This window comes from Lonchura striata, chromosome 2, assembly GCF_050655825.1.
Source record: "Lonchura striata isolate lonStrDom1 chromosome 2, ASM5065582v1, whole genome shotgun sequence".
Lineage (NCBI taxonomy): Eukaryota > Metazoa > Chordata > Aves > Passeriformes > Estrildidae > Lonchura > Lonchura striata.
Genome location: NC_140704.1, coordinates 91473779 through 91494624, shown reverse-complemented (window position 1 = coordinate 91494624; position 20846 = coordinate 91473779).

Here is a 20846-nt window from a genome sequence, read left to right as displayed (position 1 = left end):
GAAAAGCAAGACTGAGGGTAAAAAGCAGAGCAGGTGAGCTGAGAGGCCAAGAAACTGGGTGGTTTGGCAAAGTAGCTTGACAGCTGGAAATTTCAAGACAAATTAGGAGGAACTCTGGGATCTAGACATGCAGTCTGCACTAAATATCTTTGTCTCCTGTTCTCCCACCCTACAGATGAGTAATCTCCAGTGATGTCAGTGGGTGTTATCCTCATGTCCTGAGGGTAATAGATTGGGCCCCTGTAGTGAAAGTAATGGCTCATTTTCACTTAAGCTGGAAAATCATCAGAGTTTCCCCTAAATGTTCCACAAGGGAACTGAGAGGGAGGGAGAAAGGTTTAGTATTCCTTTCTAGTTGCATCACTTGCGTGTTTCACAGTTGAGCTGAAGAGTACAAATGGAGATTTGGAATTGTTTAAATGACAAGAGTGATTGCATAGCTTCTCAAATATTTTGGCTGTTTAGATACTCAGCCAAGCCGCAGTTCTTCCCCCAACAAATGTGCTCATGGGAGAGCAAATGTTAAAGAACAAGAACAGCCTGAAGTTGAGTGACTGTGCTTTTGGCAGTGAGGTGCCAGCTGTCATTGGAAACAAGTTCAGAATTTGTTGTGAGGATGATCTTCCTACGGAAAGTGGACCTTCAAAACAGTTATAAAAGGAATGCAGCAATTCAGCAGTGTTTGCTAATGATGTTTATGCTACTTTATATTGGATAAATGGCTAGTTCATAAACTACTTCTGACAATGATGTTCCTTGTTCTATACAAATATGCACACACAAAATTTGGAGGGGCAAAAGGTGTCCTGATTCTTTAGGGTCATGAGTCTTGAGTAAATTTAATTTTAAAAAGAGGAAATAAAACCCAAATTGTGTGCTCAGAGAACATGAAAGCCTACCCATGTTAAATTTTTATGAATTATGAAAATGGACACTGCGCTGTAGGAAACATCCAAGGAAATTCTGACACTTTCTAGAGGAAGCCTAGCACGGAGCTAGATGTTTTTCAGATGTTTAAGGGTCCATCCTTCATGTAAATGCTTAGTTTCACTTAACAATAAAGAAAGGGGAGGCTGGGAAAGTTGGGAAGAAATGACTAGAACAAATGTTATCTTTGCAGTTCCCAAGTGGAAGCAACAGAAAGAGAGAGAGAGAGAGTAATTTCAGACCTGAGCCTTCCAGGAGCTGAAGCTCTGCCTCATACTAGACAGAAGTGGCTGAACATCAGCCCTGGCACATGGAGAGTGACATGCCACATAAAAATGAAATTAGGAAGGGCTCAGAGCAGCCCATTGCTCCCCCTTTTTCATTGAATGCTCTTCTTAGCTGTCCTGCAGTTTTGGCTTGAGTTTACCAGAGCTCACTTGAAGTATTTCCCTTTGATGTTAGTAAAGCAGATCCATAGCCCATGCGTACTGAAGTTTAATAAAAGATATCCTTCCTTATAACTGCCTTTCCAGCATTGCTGCAGCAATTCAGATTTAATTTGTGGGTAGGAATGATTTACATGCAAAGAACAAGTACTTCAAAGTATGTGAAGATAAGGGACTTATGTAAAAATTAAGCAGTCTACAGTCTGCAGGATAACTGCAGTACTTTTGCATCCCAGCCAGAGACCTCAGAGAAGTACCAGACTGAGAGAATACTCCAACTGGAACAGCACAAAACAGATCTTTAATGAAAGCAATTGAAATAACACTAAATAAACTGTTTTAATGGAGTTCCAAAGAGATGTGTAAAAGCTGTTAGTAAAGTCAATTGAAGGCCTGTCACAGTGCTTCAAAAGTCCCTTCACAGCCCTCCTGCTGGCAGCAGTTCAAGTCTCTTTACAGCACATTAGAGGTAAGTGCAGCAGTATTATACCAGGCCCTTTGAAAAACTAATAAAAATATTCTCCCTGTGAGAGAAACCTACTGCTGCTAAGAGAGGAACTGCATGCCCTTTGGTCTGGGAGCCATTTGTTTCTTCAGCTGGGATAAAGAAGATTCTTTAATAATTCGCAAAGCTATTGTTAATAATTGTATTCCCTGCACTTGCCTCCTAATAGCAAGAGACATCCATTAAAATGTGCTTCTCAAAATCAGGTCTAAACAATAAAGTTCAGTGGCCCAAAAGTCCTTTTTCAAATTGTAGCCTGCATTGGATAGGTTAAACTGTAGCTTGTGCCGAGGAGCACTAACCTGCTGTGAGACCATGCTCAGAAGTTTTTACACAGAAACCTTCTTTGCTTGGCCAATGATCTCATGCTGTGTGAGGATGTGAACACAGGTGAGGTGTATGAGGTGAAATTCTGATCCTTATTTTTTTTTTTTTTGTCAGTACTGACCTGTCCCATAGGGAAGCTTCTGTGGAAACACAATGCAGCGAGAAGCTGGGAGCTGTGCCTTTGCCCTGTGGTGATGGCTCACCTGGGAGAGCACAGTTTCTGCAGCATCTGTAATGGGTAGCCACCTTAAAAATTAACAGTAGATTGCCTCTGCTATGGAAACTGCTGTTTTCCCTTGCCACATACCTAGACCTATAAAAAAACTTATCTAATAGGATTTTTTGTCCAGGCCCATAAAACCAACATGGCAGCATTAAATCTTCTGTCTCCCGGGAGTGCTGGAAGCAGGTTCTGTGGCTGCTGAGATGACCTCACACTAGGCATGAATGCAAAAGCTGTTGAAGGTGCATCTGTATTACTAATATTGTGTATGCATTGCTACACTGGATGCAAAGTATGAGAAGATTCAGGGTGTCAAATGAAAGATTTTGAACTAACAGAGTTTGAACAGAGGCCCAAGAGCCCAATTTGCACAATATTTTAAACAAAATATTCTGAAAAATAGTATTTGTTTTAATTTATCATCTGTATTTTACCTTTCATTTTGAAATTTCTATTCTGATATGTGATAGCACAAATTATTTTTACCAATCATAAAAGGAATGTTGGATAATTTCATTCTAAAACCAAAAAATAATTCTCATTTCTGCCTAATTTTTAAATTGTTATCAGGGCAACAATTTTTTATACATGGAGTAGTTCAGATGACAAGATTGCAGGTGGCCCTTTTGACAGTAATTTGTAACAAGTAGCAAAAAGTGAAAGAGCCTTGGAAAAAGTCTTCTTAAATAAGGGCCAAAAAAGTCCTTTCTGCCATAATCTCTGCATTCTGTACAATTCACATATTTTCTAAAGAAATTATTCAAGTTGTGACACTGGAGCATTTTAAAGAATAGTTTTTAAATCTCTCCTTATGAACCTGTTCTCTGCTTAATACCGTAAGCGGAGCTGCATAGCCTTAGCAGGAAGGAAGACATTAAACAAGCTAATATTAAGCTTCTCAAAGTTGAACTGTTTTCAGCAGAAATTTGAGGACACTAGACATTAGGCCAAGCTAAAAGCAAGGATGGTTGGATATGTTATGACATGTGGGGCATGAGAAGAGGATGCTGGTTTGTATTTTCTCTGTGAGACATCTGACCTGTGGGGGATTAGTGTTTGTGACTCCAGTAAAAAGGCTTCTCTTTTAGTGGGGAAAAGAGACAATGTGGTGGCCAAAAGGATGGCAGGCATTGGGTTGTCCAGAGTCCTGCCCAGCCACAGAATAACTTTCTCACGGGCACTGGATTAGCAGGTTTGCACTGAGAAGAGTAAAATAATCAGTGTTTATAGTAAATGCATTCATCTCATGGCTGCTGCTGTTTTAGTTCCAAATTTGTATGCACGCATGATTCTGTTTAGATCCAGACAGATGGAGAAAACTTTTAGCTGTCATTTTTGTTACATTTTAGACAATCAAAGTATCTCCCTGTGGCCTCTTCTGCTGCACCCAGCCTAGGATATGGATCACTAGTGGCACATAAAGATACATGCCTATGCTGTGTGATTCTGTATCTTTGTTTTTACTATCTGCCATAACTGGTAACAAAGAGATTTGTGCAGATGACTATCAACAATCGCTGGAAAGACACTGAAGCCCCAAGGTCCTAGTAAACCTGGTATCTCCCCTAGCAGGCTGGGGGAATTTGAGCTGTGATCTGGTTTCCTCATCTCCAAGGGCACAACACATAAGCTGATTAATGGAGTGGATGGCATTGCCACAGCCTCTCAAGGCCTCCACGTTTTACATACATAACAGCTCCCCTCGATAGAAATGGGGGGTAAGAAACAGCAAATAGACATCTGTTGTTTGTGTTTTGTTATGCCTTAGGTAGGAAAATTGTGTTGCCTTTGCAGTGATGTACAATTGTCCGTTTGATTGTATTATGATAAACTACATCAAAGAAAAGAGTCATAAGACATCTGCACGTTTGGAAAATGGGTAATTAAATCATGGGAGTAAAGACATCAGTGTATGTACCTGCTGACGCTGTATACTGCTTTTGGGCTGCATGTGGTGACATCTAGATCTATCATTCATTGTGATCTTAAAAAGCTCAAGGGAATATTAGAAACTATATGTATTGAATAAAATATCCCATAGTAGTGATGCAATGGCTCAGAAAAGGCATCAGAAGACATTTTTGTCTGCTCATCTCTGCATTCAAGCTGAAAGCAGGACAGTATTGAGCTAAAAGAGAGCTGAAGAGAGCAGATTAGGGCAAGGTTTTGGATGTCATTCTTTGGCTTTTTGCTGCTGGGGTGTAGGATCCTGCCACTGTGCTGCCTGGCACCTGGACATGACACGTGTGTGGCAGGTGGTTACGAGCACGCTGTTACCCTACCAGTGAGCGCTCAGTGCCTCTCCACTGCACCACTGCGAAAGCCCTGTGCTCTGACAAGCATTCTTCCATGCAAAATGCTTTTGATCTTCTCAGAATAATTGGATGGGGGGATTACGTGTTTAGGATGAACTTGGATTTGTTCCATCTGAACTGTAAACACAGGGTTTATTTAAATGTCCTATGCTGAAAAAGACCTATTGTCTTGTAGGTATTGTACAAGCAAGTCTATATGTGATAAAAGACAAAAAAACTGAAGGAAAGTTTAGATTATTTGTAGGCTCAGGTGATAAATAAACTGAAAAATTAAAAAAAATTTGGAAACTCATTCTCAAATGCACCCTTCGTATGTCTGTTCCTGGCAAAGTAGGTGAGAGAGTAGTTTCTTCTTTTGTACTTCTCTCTTCCCTTTGATTTTTTTCCAGCTTCCTTTTCGTTGCAAAGTCTTTAAACGATAAAGGCTGATGTCCTCCTTGCTTGATTCTTTGGAGGTTGATTTCCCTACACCTTCGCTTTGGTCATTTCAAACTTGAATCACTCCTAAAGAAATGCCAAATGCCATGAAAACAAACTCAGCCCTCATGTAATAGGCTTGACCATTAGCCTCCTGTCTTACTGACTTCTCAGCAGAAGGAACTGAGAACTTGAGCCATGGCAAAGCTCCAAAAGCAGAAAAGGACAAATATTGAGGGCTTTTTTAAATGCTATTCTGCTGACAAAAAACACAATAAGTAATAGAGGCAAAAGGTCTCCCATGACCTCAATTGAGGAGACACCGGAAATGCCAGGTTAGATGAATCCTGCTTGCTGCTTTCAAAACATTTTTTTTTTACCCAAAGGAAAGGGGTTTTATTCCTCCAGAAATGCTCTAAACTTTTTTTTTTTTTCTTCTGTTTACTTTTATTCTGGGTCATTCAATATGTTTGAGCAGCCACAACAGTTTTCATGGAATCCCACTGACTCCTTTTTAACAGCTGAGTAAAAGCTCATTTTGGCCCTACGGCAGTACTGAATTAAGTTCTCCAGAATAAAGTATATAAACTTATTTACTAGTGTACTGTAGGTAAAAAAAAAATCATCTGTATGTAGCACATACAGTTAAGCTGTAAGTGCCTCAAAGTTGATAACAAATAATCATTTAAGCATGGAGGGGAGGGAGGGTATCAAACAGATGACCTAAGATTTACAATCCATGATAAAGACTATAGGGTTCAATGGGAACTTGCACTGTATTGTACATTATTAGTTTCCTAAACTTCTTGAAAGAATTTTGATCAATTTGTTCAAGAAAGACTAGCACCCTTTTGGATAACACATTAGATCATGTATCTATCTTTCAGAGACCAAAGTTCTGTTCTTTCTCTCTTCATACCATCCCACTGTTTTTTTCAGTCTTCACCTAATATTTCTTCTCTTCTTTGTGTATTTTCTTTGTGAGTGTATTCCAGATGCTCTGATTTTGAGGTCCTGTCTTGCTCTTTGTGCAGGAGCAAGAATTTAGTTATATTTTCAGGAGAAAAAATATTTGAAGGCAGAAATATCTTCTGGTTCTGCAGGAGTCAGAAAAAGCTTACAGAGGATAGATTCTGTCCATCCAGTTCAGAAGTGATTTTCTGTCTAAAAAATGACATAGAAAAAAAACCAAACACGATGTACAGAATTTTCATTAGAAGTGACACACATGTCTTTGTGTAGTTCAAATCAGTAGTGTAGTGGAGTAAGTTGTTGTTAAAATAAACATCTAAAAGGAGAAGAAAGGCAAATGTATTGTCTGCTTTCACAACTGTTTGAAGTCCAGGGCTTGTCCAGCTAAGTCATTGCTGGATATGTTCTCTAAATAGACATATGTGTGCGCTTCCTTACTAGGTAGTAGGTCACACAAATCTCTGTGGTGCAACTCTTTTGTTTAAAATTGATTGATTGGCATCATTGCATATTTAACACTGGAGATTAGAATGCAAAATCCATCTTTTGGATCATGTTAGGAGACTTCAACCTCTCCCAGGCTCTTATTTCATCCTACTAATGAAACTGTGGATTTTGAGGCTACTATTCTAAATAGCTTTCCCACATCCCAGAGTACTATCTGACCTAGTCTACAGCATGAGACTCTTATCCTGCATCTTCACCAGGGCTCCATGATCACTAAGCATTGACTCAACAGAGAGATTGGTAAGAAATAGGTCTTCTATCTCTTGGTTGAATATATTGGTTCAAAAAGGATATAAAAGTCTGTGCATTTTATTGCCTGATATGGCTTTTCTGGAAATACTTAGATTTCTAGAGAAATGTCACTCAGGGGTAGAAGTCTCTAATTCTGGCAATTTAGCATTTTGCTCAGTTGTGAGCCACATTTTGATGAAGTGGCTATTGTTTCCCACTGTTGTAACAGATAGCTAGCTGAATATTTCTGCCAGGTGTCATACAATTAAAATCACTGTCCTGGCTTTTTGCCAACAAGATAAAAAGAATAAACATAGGAAATGGTACTTACACTTAAGTAAATAAAATATTAAGCACAAGAACAACATATCATGAAATGGTTCTACTTTATTGAAATAAATGCTAGTTAAAACATTTGTGTGATAGCAGTGAGGACATAAATGCCATGTGAGGAATTCCTATTTGGACCTTACAGAGAATTTTTCACTGGTATCTTACCTCACACCTTTTGACAAATACTGCTTCAACATACAGGTGGGAAACAGAAAGATAGAATTCAGGCTTATTACACTTCATTTAAAATATATCCTGAGAAGAGATACTTCCTTTAAAATTACCATGTGTACTTTCAGCTTCCTCTAGAAACAAAAAGAGAAGCACTCTGCCACTTCACTTTGTCTAGTGCTAGATTAGTTTGATGTACACCTTGGTGCTGACATAACTCACTCTTTCAGACTCCCATCTCATTGCTGTTCATATTGAGAAAAACCCTTGGCTGTTTTCTTGTCCTAGACCTACTCTAGTGGAAATAATGTGATGTGGGAAGATGAGAAGCAGAAGCATCCTCTGCTTTGTATAGAGTATATTTGAGAGGAAAGAAGAACATGTCTGGGGTGGTACAGAATGAAGAAATGCTACATATCTGGCAAATAGTGTAAAAACACAGCATTTAAAAATGTATTTAAAGTAAGTTCTCTTTATTATAGCATATAATCAACTTATGGAGTTTTATGTCAGAAGATGTTACTTAGCCAAATAGATAGCAAGAGTAATAAAAAATAAATAAAATTAGGCACTTTTATAAAAAGCAATAGTAATTGAGGCTTTATTGGGTAGACCAAAATCTTATAAGGGTCCTGGCAAATCTTTCTTTTCAGGGCATAAACTGAAAAGAAAGGCTTTTCTTCATTGTGTATCATAGGTTTCAGATTTAGCCAGAGGCTCAGGAATTTGGCCAAGTCCAAAGACCCAGACCATAAAGCAATTGCAGAGATCAGTCTCACAAATTAGACCATGAACTGATGGGGATAGTTGCTTGTTTAAACGTGTTGTTTCCTGTTTTACCCAAAGTAGTTTTATGGCAGAAGGCCATGGGATAGATTGAAATTGTAGAAGTTGGTAGTGGATCACTGAGAATTTCTGTCATTCAATGTTTTAAAATTGACTGCAGCTTTTACTGGCTCACGGTTTGTTGATTGTTGGTGACCATACCTACCAAGCCAGCAGTAGTTACTGGGTGAATGAGCTGGGTGAAGACGATCTACTGCAAAAACAACCTGAACCTAAACTCTGCTTCACTGTCTTGAATGACACTTTCTAGATTGCAGAAACATCCAAAGCCTGATCAGGTTATAGCCAGGCTAATTTCATTCTTCCTTTCTGATGTTTTATTTTCTGATTTGAACCACAGTGAAGTCTGTGAAGTGGATCTGCTTTTACCTTTTCTATAAGTTAATCTCACCAAGGACCAAAAAAAAGAGAAACAGGCTTTTGTGAGAATGTCTATTTCAGGAAGAACTTAAAACTTCTAAGAATTTTTCAAACTCAGAGCAACTAAGTCAGTGTATAAATTAGAAACACAATTTCCAAAGAACCTTCTTCCCTCACCTACTGTGATTTTGCAGCTGGTCTCAGCTCCCAGTATTTATTTTAATCAAAAGTGACTTTTTCTAGTTGCTTCAAATTATGCCAAGATTGTACTTATGTGTAGGAAGTTCTTGCCATTGCTCCTAAGGCCTATATTCTTTGGCTCTCCCATGGGTTTCTCAGTATCCTTTATAACTGCAGGCTCCTAACTTGATGCTGCAGCTATCTCCTTCCAAGTCCCCCTGCAATTTACAGTCTTCTCTTCCCTTTGCACACTCAGTTACTCACCAAGGAGCAAGTAATCCTACGTCCTTTCAGCAGTCTGCTGCTCTTAAATGAAAAAAACACTCAAAGATAGGGGGAAAAACCCCAACAAATTAAACAGATAACAACTTGCATTAACATGTAGCAGATTCTTAATTTCTTCTTGTTTTTCATCTGAATTGCACTGTAGCATTGTGGGTTTTGAGAACACAAATGACTTCTAGGTAGTGCGATATAGAAAAGAGATGCCTCACCTCTGTGTTCTTGCCCAGGCTTGGGAGTGGAGACAGAAGAGGCACAAAGAGCTCAGGCCTTTGTCTTGTTAAGAGGCCAAGCTTAATGCAGCACAGAAGACATTGCAAGTCATCACAGGTAAACCAGTATGTCAGCATCACACTCAGTGTTTAAACAAACTGCAGATTTTACTGAGCAGAAGGGTGTCTCTGTACCCCTGCCTTCCGTGGTCTGGATTCAAAATAAGAGTGCATGAATCTTAATCCAAGTTGCATTTTCAGACATGTGAAAATAATGTGTATAGCTCATAGCATTTATGAGGAAGACATGAATTCTTTTTGGTGTAGTAAACTAGGCTAGAAATAAAAGTAGTGGCTGGGTCATGACCAGTTTGAATTTTCCATGGTGTTTCCTGTATTAGCCAACATTTCATAGCAAGACATCTTTAACTTAGAGGGACCAATGTTCACTTAGTATATTGCTGTATGTATTGACTCTAAGATTTATGTGGAGCTTAAAATAGTCTCTAGAAAAAGTCACACATGAACTACCTGATAATAAAATTGAAGGTTTTTTTCCTTAGGAGCATATTCAGGCCAGTACTGCTCACTTTAAATGCATTAATATTGGCATTACTTTATTTGAGAAGAACAGAAACATGCAACTGGTGAAGTAATGGAGGTTAACTCTTTGTAAACTTTCTGTAATGTGGGGCACGCATGAACGAGGATGGCATGTTGCACCTTAACATAGTCACAGGCTTCAATGGCCAAATGAATGGTACCCTCAACAGAGTCTTATGCCAAAGAATAGTTTGGCAAAGCCATGCCAAATAAATGCAAACTAAGTCTAGATTTGTTATGGATAGAAACTAACAGGACAATCTTTGTGTGCTTGCCTGTAGGATGGAAATTCTGATTTCACTCCTTCACCATCTCTTTTTCATCCCTTTTTCAAAGTTAATTTGGAGTTTCTGGATAAAAGGAGGGCTGATCCATTCTTTAATTACTCATTTAGCTTGCTATAAATTTGTGCTTATTAAGAACTAGAGGATTACATCTAAATATGAGCCTGGATGGTGCACAGCTTTATTTTGTTTCTCTTTGTAAGCAGAGGTGAGCTTCCAGGGTGCTGTAGAAGTTCTGAGATAATGTGCTTGTCTCCTTCAGTGCTTTTCCACCTACTTCTAGAATGATTGAATTAATGAGTATTTGAAGAATTGCTTAACTGAATACTTAAAGCTGAATGTCAGGGTCCTTAAGGTATGACAATCATGTCAACTATTCCAGGTAACAGAGAGCCATGATCCTGGTGGGCAGGAGAGAAAAGCTTGGAAAGGTGTCGACTTTTAGCTGTCAAGGTACAGCTAAAAGTCACCTCCTCAGACTGCAGGAATAATCTGCTGCAAATGTGTGAAAAAGCAAACATAAATCATTCCTGTTGTTCTTGTCTCAGAGAAACGTGAGTGCTGTACAAAGAACAAAGCACATGCTAGTAACTGAATTCTTTATAGTATGTATACTCTTATCTAATATACCCAGAGTATTCTGTATGTAACACTATACAGATTTCTATATAATTATTTCTGAGAAATCTGCATCTTTAGAGAACTGCTATGATTTTACTGTGATGTGTGCAGTAAATTCAAAAACAAATTATTATTTATGTCATGGTAATACTAATTTTGTTGTTGTTCACTTGCAACAACTATTCATTTTATAGCTCTATGGACATGTACAAACTGGAACAAACCCATCTGCAAATTCACAGCAAATTTTGAATCAAATTAGATGAAGGATTTGCATTTTATGAAAGTTTGAAAATTACATCAGTTTTTCAATGTTTCTAATACTTTATATTTGGCTCATTATAACTGTGGAACGGCTTGTCCTAGAAATTTAAATTTATTTAATCTGTTAGTTTTGGCAAAGACTGATGTCTTGACTAGTTGCAGAGGCCTTGTTGGCAGAATTAATTAGCACTAATAACATTAATAACATGGTTTCTTTCATACCTCAAGGGCATCAAAGTGCTGATGAATTCCACATGGTCCTAAAAAGGAATAAAGCAGTGGAGCAAATCAAAAGGGGATATACAGACTCATTCTTGCTTATCATTGACATACATTCTTGAAAGCCAACATCATAAACTATATATTCTGGAAGATAGCTCATTGGGAAATTTATGCTAACAAAATAGCTCTAGTACATTCAAGGTGGTTACAGTGTATGGGCTATTTAGTTATGATGAATGGATAAACTGAGGATTAGTGTTACAGCAGCAGAGTCAAGGATGTGGAAACAACCTTAATCATGTCTCTTCTTGACTCATAGTATTTGAGTTCATGAGTAAATGTGCAGATGAATGTTCATTTATAAGATTGCTACATCTTTCTAAATATTTTCCCTTGAACAGTATTTAAATTGACTGACAATTTTAGTAGGTTTTTTCTCTCCATTTATTCACATACAGGTGAAACAGCAAATGTATTAGCTCTTAGGATGCAAATCAGTCCCATTCTGTAAACCAGGGCATGCCCACTTGCTTTTCTGTGCATCCGTTCATTCCTTTTCTGCCTTTCTTTACAATTTGATTATGAGGATTTATTCACCCACATCTAGACATCTCTTCAATACCCTGAACACCAGGGTACTGTAGCAGAGCAGAAAAATGCAGCATTTTAAACACATTTCGTGAAGTGTTTCTGTGAGAGAGCTTTAAGCTAATGCAGTGCTATGAAGCCCTTACAAGGAGAAAGAGTTGGTGGTGCCAGGCAGCTCAGGTAGTAAGTCTGAAGTGTGACATGAGCAATTAGATGCTGCACAAACAAGTAGGGTGTCTCTGGTTAAGAGAAGGATTATTAAGGGTCTATGCAAGGTGCCAGTAGAATTGTATAGATTTGGAACATCTAAGCACGGTCTTGAAAGGAAAAACTGGGAACTAATCCAATGGTGTTGCTAAAGACTGGGATGGGTGCTCAGTATGCAGGTGAAGTCCCCTGTCAATTAGAAAGCTCATAGTAGAGGATTACTGCTGCACAATGTGTGGTGTAAAGAAGCAATGAAATATTTATAAAGGATAGTCAGAGATGAAAATACTGGAAATCTAGTTACAGGGCCATTAACCCCTACAATATGCAGTTTGATTGTGGTCATGCTTGGCTGATCCTAGCTGCATATCTGGGTGAGTTGACTGAGATTGCTCCCTAAAGGCAAGAAGACTGGAAAGAGGCTCTGGAAAAGCCAGTTATGGTGTGTGGATCAGCTGTACCTTGACATGGTGTTATGGAAGCCATAACCCTGACATGGGTTAGTTGAAAGGTCAAAGAAAGGTCCTGGAAGATGCAGTGATTGACAAGAATTGGAAGAACGTATCTAATATGCATGTTTTTGCAGTACCATCCAGGTTTGGTTAAGTGTGAGAGAAAGAATAGTCTCCTGATGCGCTTTGTATAAAAGGAAGAATTACTGCTTTCCTGCAAGTCTCTGGCCAGCTCAGATGTTAACTAGCCTGTGGGCTAGAAGGCCTAACATTTAAGTTCCAAAAAGGGGGTTCGAGTTCAAGTTAATGAACTACAGAGCTTCACTTGTTCAATATCAAATCTGAAATAAAAATTCTTTAATTTTACATGCACAAATATCTTTTCTGATGCTAATCGAGGCATTTCAGACAGAAGCTTCTAAAGAACCACACACAAAATATAATCTGATCTGTGCTCAAGAAAGTTTTGCAAGTGCAGGCTTTGCATCTTATTTTGAGCTCAAATGTAAAACCTAAAATGCCAAGTGTACAATAATTCACCTTAGCAACAAACTGTCTTTTAATTATGAAATACGGTGCTGACCTGACGAAGCATGGAAAAAAAATTTCATAGGAGGCCTCCAAAATATGATGTTGTAGCCTGTGGATCACTAAGCTAACAGCTATGCAGAGTGGAAGGAAATTAATAGTCTTCTTTATGAAAAGAACTCAAGTCTGTTTATACTATTTATTGGTGCTTTGTGGGGATGCATGTTTATTATCTGGCACTGGTCCTAGCTCTTGCTCAACTCACTCTACTAATGATGTTTTTCCTACCTGCCCGTGCAGTGAACTCAGTGCTAGAGTCAGTTAGCAAAACTTTTTCTACCCCATGCATCATCCTGAGAAGCAAAAGAGAAGGCTTCTAACTAGTCATCAGCTAGGAGAGTGATATACAAAATATCTGCACAGTACAAAGCCTATAACTGTCTAACCATCCCTTCATGAGCATCACAGAAAGAGTATTGTGGAAAAGCAATGAGGCAGAGAGTGACCTTACACCAGCTGAGAGCTGAGCCCACAGGCTTTTTTTGTCATAACATTGTCAGCCACACAGCTCAGTGCCTTTCATCATGATTGATTAATCAGGTTCTAAGAAAAATTATATTAAGCCAGGAGTGGTTTTTTGTTGTTGGTTTTGGTCGTGGTGGGGACTTTTTAGTATTATTGTTTTAATTTATGTCCTCTGCAGGCTTTCATTGATGAAAACAGCCTTCATACAGTGGTGAAAACATAAGCACATCATAAGAATATTTGAAAGTATCAAATGAACAGCACATTTCCTCTGACAGCCTCCTCAGAAGCTCTTAATCCATGCTGCCTGCTGTTCTGCATATCTGCTGTTACCTGGCAGGAGGAACCAGCTCCTGTTCCAAAGCACTGCCAGTGCTGTCCCTAGCCGTGGCTGCCACTGGACAGTGCCTGGGCAGCACTGGTGGGGCTGTATCCTTCTTGTTCAAAAATCATCTCTGCTGCATGATCTGTCAGCCTCTGGAAGGAGTAGAGTCCCCTGGCATTATCTCTGGCTTGCTTTTGTTTAGGATTTTCCCTCTTTGTATGAGCAGCTTTGAATGGAATGACTTTTGGTGTATTGGATTTATGCAAGCACACCAGGCTCATGCCAGCGTTCTCAATAGTAGTCTGAGGGAACTGGTGAGGGAAGAGTCAACAGTGTTCCCTGTTATCCTTGAAATATTCTCTGCTTTTTGGCATTTTCGTAAAGATGTGTTTTGCAAAGGTTAATTATCATCTTAAGTCACAGATCTGTCACTAAGGTGGGATCTTCCACTTGTGAAGAAAACAGATGGGACTGCTGGGAATAGAATAAAAAGGCAGAGAAAAAATTCAGACATCTGAATGCAGTCAGACCTCTATGGCTGGGGATGATCTTGAAAATCTTTTATTTCAACAGGATGACAAATCCAGATAAGACAAAGTTGGGTGTTTTTTTTTTTAAACAGTTCTGTTTTCCTCAGTTGTTCTTTTTTACCCTATGGTTCCTCTCCTTGCCCTACCCTGCCACTGGCATATATAATTTACCAGGAAATCATCAAGTCAGGAAATGAGACATGCAGTATAATTTCTGGAAATAACCTCAGTTTATAAGTTGAAGATGTTAGCAAGCTTTCGTGAAAACCTACAGCCTTCATGACTGATTTTGGTGGATTTTTTAATTTGCAGATTTATTTCTAAGGACAAAGGTTAGGAACACTTTATTTTTTAAAAAATAGGGTTTATCCTTAAAATTTTGCCTAAAGTAGGCTGATCCATCACCTGATAGCTCTTGGTCTTTACTTGTCTTTTTCCACAAATGTGTCACCAACAGCTGTGAAGGAACCACTTTTCCTGCTTGAGGATTCTGAATGTCTGCCTGCTGCACTTTGGCCTTCAACATTCTTGCTAAATTATTCGCATTGGTCTGAAGACTACTGGTTTTGTTGTGCTTCATGTCAAGGGTTGCAAGAAAAATCCAGTACTAAATTTCTAAATATTTTTGCTGCATTGCCAGTCTTTGGCATGCTGAGTTTTATGAAAAAACTTCTTAGCAAATCCTGTGAGCCTCTCCAGGTGCTGAGAGGAGGGTACAAGTGCTAGAAATCCCTTGGGGCAGTTCTGTTGTGAGATCCAGTGTGGTTCTCTCACTCTCTTCTCAGATGGATGATGTTCTCTAGTACCAGTGCAGAAATCTTGTCACTCACAATGACGTCCTCTTTGTAGGCTCTCCTGCACCAACTCTTATGCTTTGAGTTAAATAGTAGCCATTTATAACTGTATGGTGCACTTCCAACAGCTCTAATCCATATGGATAAGAAATCCAGAAGAGAAAGTGCTTTCAAAAATGCTATTAATGGCTGTAGCATTTATTCTTCATCAGACCCTTAATTTAGTTTGACAAAACTGCTCTTGCTTTATTGATGACTCAGTTCTGTGCTGGTTTTGTGTCTTCTTGTAGCAGCTGGTGTATCAACCGGCTAAGCATGTGCCCCAAGGCAGGAGAGAGACACCAACTACAAGTGCCAGGTCATGTGGAGGCAGGCTCTAAAGATTTCCATCTATTTAAATGGGTGCCAGACACCTACATACTTAGGAAAAAAATATCTGGGCCTTACTTCTTAGTGTACCTATCATGTATCGCAAGCGCTCATTTTCCCGAAATCTTGAAAGAACAAGACAAGAGCTGTGGATGAACAAATGATAGTGATGTGTTTGGAACAAAAATAAATTATGACTGGCAATGGCCATCTAACTGAAGTGACCTCATTTGTTACACAAGCCACACAGGAGCTCATTGCAACAAACTGTAAACTAATTGCTACCCTTGTGATAAAATTAGGGGAATAATGAGGACTTTGTTTATTTTGGACACTTGCACTTTTGTGTGCCGAATTTGAAAGGAACTACCATGAGAAGGCAAAAGATAGAGGGGGAAGCAGAAATCTGGATGGAGAAATCTATACTCTGAAGTATGCATATGCTGGTGTAAGAGGATCTTGCCAAAACCTTAGATAATATAAGCAGGAATCCATGGTTGTATGGTTAGATTTTTTTCTTCTTTTTATGCTGAGCACTCTGTTGCCTTTAAAATATGTCTTCAACAGAATGGTTGGGGATCCCTGCATAAAAGAAGGAAGCGTAGGCAGGCGACCTTTGTAGACTTCATGGTGACCTTTGTAGACTGCATGTATGGTTAATTTCTTTGGTTCTTGACCTAGAACTGAAATTCCACCCCAAGAAGGAAGAGTCACAGCCCAAAACCACAGCAAACCAAACCAGACACATTCGAACCAGACCAAAAGTAGGTATAGGGTCTCAATTCCCTTCATCTCATGACAGGTGGCTTGATGCAAGTATGCCTTGATGAAGACAGCAATTGCCCCTGCTTCCACATTCACCTGAGTTTCCTGTTTAAATGCCTTCTGGGCAGTTGTTTTGCTAAGAGGAAATTTTGTGCTTCAATGCTTGGATAAAATCTTGTAACTTTTCTTCAAGATTCCTTTTTCTGCATAAATGGCACGTCTGGCCAAGACAGTTGCTTTACTGTAAATGGGAAGAAGAAGACAACAAACCTCAGAGACACCAGTCACTCTCCAGGAAAAAAGGTGATGCTGCTGCAGGCTGGATTTTTCATTCAGATTTTCTCCAGCCCCCTCAGAGCTGGAATAAGCTCAGTTCAGCAGTGCTGCTGTCATTTTACTTGCTGCTGCTCAGTGCTGAGTTGCACCTCACAAATTTGCACATTTGCCCCTGGAAGATCTGCAAATGCTGAGGTGATGAAAGCTTATGTCAAGCCTGGGACAGACCAATTAAAATTTGAAGCCTGTTTCAAATATGTGTTTCTGTTTTTCAGTGGAGTTGCTTTGGTACTGAGGAGCTGAACTTCCCTTCTGAGTACTTCTCATGGGCACTGTAGTGATTAAATTATATAGCTCTATCTTTTGATATGGAATCAAAGTGCTTCTCAGCCTCTTAGTGTTCTAGATACAAGAATAGATTGAGGGAGTGTTGCTTCGGTCATTACATAACCAACAGTTGGCAAAGATGGCATTTATTTCTGGTGATTACACAGTAATTGCATTTAGCTGATTCCAAATAAAAAAATTTCATAGTTCTTTACAACACTAATGAAAAAGTTAATAGTAATACTGTGTAATTTGCTTGTGATGAGAGTGTATACTGAGGGTCAGTTAGTGCTACTGCTCACTTGGGTTTTGGCTCATAAAGATGAAATTATATGACTATATTAAGTTTCATCTGGCTTTCAGGATTCATTGAGATGGAATTTAGTTTTGTTTCCTTTAAAATAATTACTGAGAATTGCATAGTTTTGTGATGTTAGTCAGGATTTATGCTGATGTAACTGAGATCAGTTTCAGCCTCAAAGGTTTGCAATTATAGTGGAAAAGGATGGAGGAGTATTTGTGGGTGATTACTTACTGCACAGGCTGTTGTTGGTCTCTCTTTTTGGGCCGACAGTGACAGATTGTTCTGTCAGACCAGCTTGAGACTGAGTAAGTCAAAGAGCCTGGGCTTGCAGTGCTGGATTTCCTAAGGAAAAGGCTGGGTGGTAATGGCAAGGTTACTGCCCACTATTTCAATATCCATTCCTATCAGGGAGGGGACGCTGAGAGACACTAACTGAGGTACAAGCCACGTTGAATACATAAAGCTTCTTTCACCCTGACTTTGTCTAATTTTGCATATGATGGAACATTTTGAGGACACTTTTTGTTTGCTTTACAACTAGTGACGGCCTTGACAGGAATTATATTCTCCTTGTGTATACTTCCAAACAAAGATGCGGCAGAATGTCACCATCCCAACAGGATACTATCTGAACACAACAGAAAAGCAGTGTCTGGAAGGGATTCTGAGGACAAAAAGAGACTGAATGCAATTAAATTATAATAGGATGGTGATAAAAATTCCCCCGGGTTCTGAAATGAATATATAACATGATTCTAACCAAAGGCAAATGTCCATTTTCTAAGACAATAGTTAAGACAGCTGAGTGAAAATGGGCCATTCATTGTCTCTGACTAGCCTTGCAGATTGCATACCTGAGTGCTAGTGAATTGTGGAAACTCATGGCACCGGGAATATTTCTCTCTCTGCTCTGGAGTGTCCTGACACCCAGGGGAGCACTGACTTTGACCCTCATTCATGGAGAAAGCTTCCAAAGCCTCAAGGTAAACTAGAAACCACAATAAGTGTGAAATAGATTGTAGAGATTGTAGAGAATAGTGTAGTATGCCACATGGGTGAGAAATTTAGGTTTTAGGATTTTTAGTATGTTATAGATGGTTCAAGATGGAAGATATAGGGTTTTGTCCCATGTTCATTTTACTTCATTCTTCTTCCATCTTCTTCTTGGGTTTAGACGGTATCTTGTCATTGGATAGAAATATCCACATTGTGGGTCTTAAGGGGTCAGTTATTGAGTTAAAGGAACATAATTTAGGTGTCACTATTTAATTAGGTATCTTAGTTTTTTATTAGACCTAAAAGGCCTTGTAACATGAGATTGTTAGCCATTTTTGTGCTGTTTTTCCTGTACACTGCATGCTGTTTTTCCAGACAGTGTGCTGAAGTTTTGATTAGATAACAATAAACAGAAACTGAAGACCAAAAATGTCCAATGCGTTTCTCATTCCTGACACAGAAATGCTCCAGGAGGGTCTCCCCTGCCAGGGAAGCCCCCAGGGAGTTGCCCAACTTGGGACCTGCAAACTCACAGTGAATCTTCCATCACCTTTCCATTTTGGAAAATAAATAAAGACCTCAAATGCAGAATACTAGACTTATTATCAGTCTAGAGTTTCAGTGTTCTCTTTTGACTTGATGTAAATCCATAAAGTAGAAGTAAATGGAGATGTCAATGTATAAAAAAAGAGAAATCTAAATCTCAGAAGAAGAATTAAGCTGTAAGATACCACAGGCATTTGTAAGTCTTTCAACACAATAGAGCTGCATTTCTTCTCAAATTCATTATTTTATATTAGTTTTATTCGGAGACCAATTAGTTAAAGATAGCCTAATCTTTAAGCTTAATTCTATTTCATGCAGTAAAGCTAGTGAGAAAAGTTTTCACAGTGCTACAGCAATTTCTGATTCAAAATCCATAATGCTGTGAGATATCTGGATACTTTTTTTCCTCTAAATAGGTTGACCCTTCTGCAGTTCTCTTGAGTGAAATTCTGGCTTCATTAAAATCAAAAGTAAAATTCTTACTGACTTCTGTGGGCCAGGATTTTGTCTTGGCACACTTTCCTTAAGAACCTTTCGTCTTTCAGACCATGCTCTGTGGAGCACTTAAACATATGGTTACCTCTCAGAATGTCTATTTGTTAGCAGAAAAATGCTCTTGAAAATATGTTCATCATCAAGATAGGTAATACTAGCACCACTCAGAGACATCAGCTAGGAGAAAATACATTTTGAGGGAAATGTTCCTAGTTTATTTATTTTATCCTATGAGCATTTAGTCTGCTTGTAAGAATCCGATGGGTGCACTTTTTCTTTAGATTTGCCTAGTAACTTTTCATCCTTGGCTTCCATAGAAGCAGGAGTGCTTTGATGAATATTGCTGTGGAGATAATTAATTTCAGTATTTCATCAGCTGTATATTATAAGTAGAAGAAAGAAGGGAGGCTAAAGAATTAGAAAGTTAAGTAGCCAGATTAAAAGAATGTGGCTCGTAAAAAGATTATGCTGCTGCTCTAGTTCTTCCTAGGAAGAATTTAATTAGTTGCCTGTTCACTACATGCTTTATTATGCTGTTCAGATTTATGAGACAAAAAAGGTGAAAATTTATCTATTTGCTGCTTCTTTCCACATTCTGCCAAAAAAAAAAAGGGAACATTTAGGTCAAAAGTTACTGTTCTGCTGAAGAAAGGGAATTGCAGATTGCTGAGGGCATCTCATTAGCATCAGTATCTGCTTCTCTGCATGAGCGGCAATAAGTGGATGTCACAGCTGAAGAACAAATGAGAACATACTGCACCAAATATCATCTTCCCTGATGCAGCTTTTTACCTCTGGTGAAAGCCCAGTGATTTGTGGAACTTCCTCTCTGGCAAGCTTTGGACTGTTGCTTTGCAGTCCTTGCAATGGGGCGTTCAGGAGAGCTCAGCATGGTGCAGAACCAAAGGCAGTGACAGTCCTTGCTGCAAGAGACTCAGTGAGACAGTGCTCAGCTCTGCAAGCAGCATGACCTGGTCAGACAGCCAGGCACTGCAGGTCAGAATGGGCAGTGGCAAGGACCTGGCTCAGGAATACAGTCAGAGCTAACCCCAAGGAACTGCTCTGGAGAAAGCCACTTAATGCCATCAAAGGTCTACCATTGGTTCCTAAATTTTTAAATAAAAAATATCTATATAGCCAAACATGAAAATTTCAAATTGTGCGTCTCTTGGAAAAAATGTGAATATTTTATTTAAATCAACAAAAACTGTAGTCCTGATTTGGAAATATAATTCCATGTATTCCTTCTGCACACACAGGTCTTTGCATGGAGATATCTGTAGTTATGGCTGCTGAAATTTGCATTCATCTCATTAGTTTGTTTATAGAATGCCCTGAAGAGAGACTTTTTGTGGGAGTCGGTATGAGCAGATGGAAATTAGAGACCTAATAATAAAATGCATGCTTAAGAATGACATAAAATTTTACACTAAGGCAGAGAAAATTGAACATGGATCTTAGCTACTTTTAAGACAGGAACAGTTGTGCCAGCATGAAGGGAAGAATTTGGCCCAGTGGATATTGTTAATTTGATTTTATGTACAAATACAGAGATGCCAGGAGCACACAGT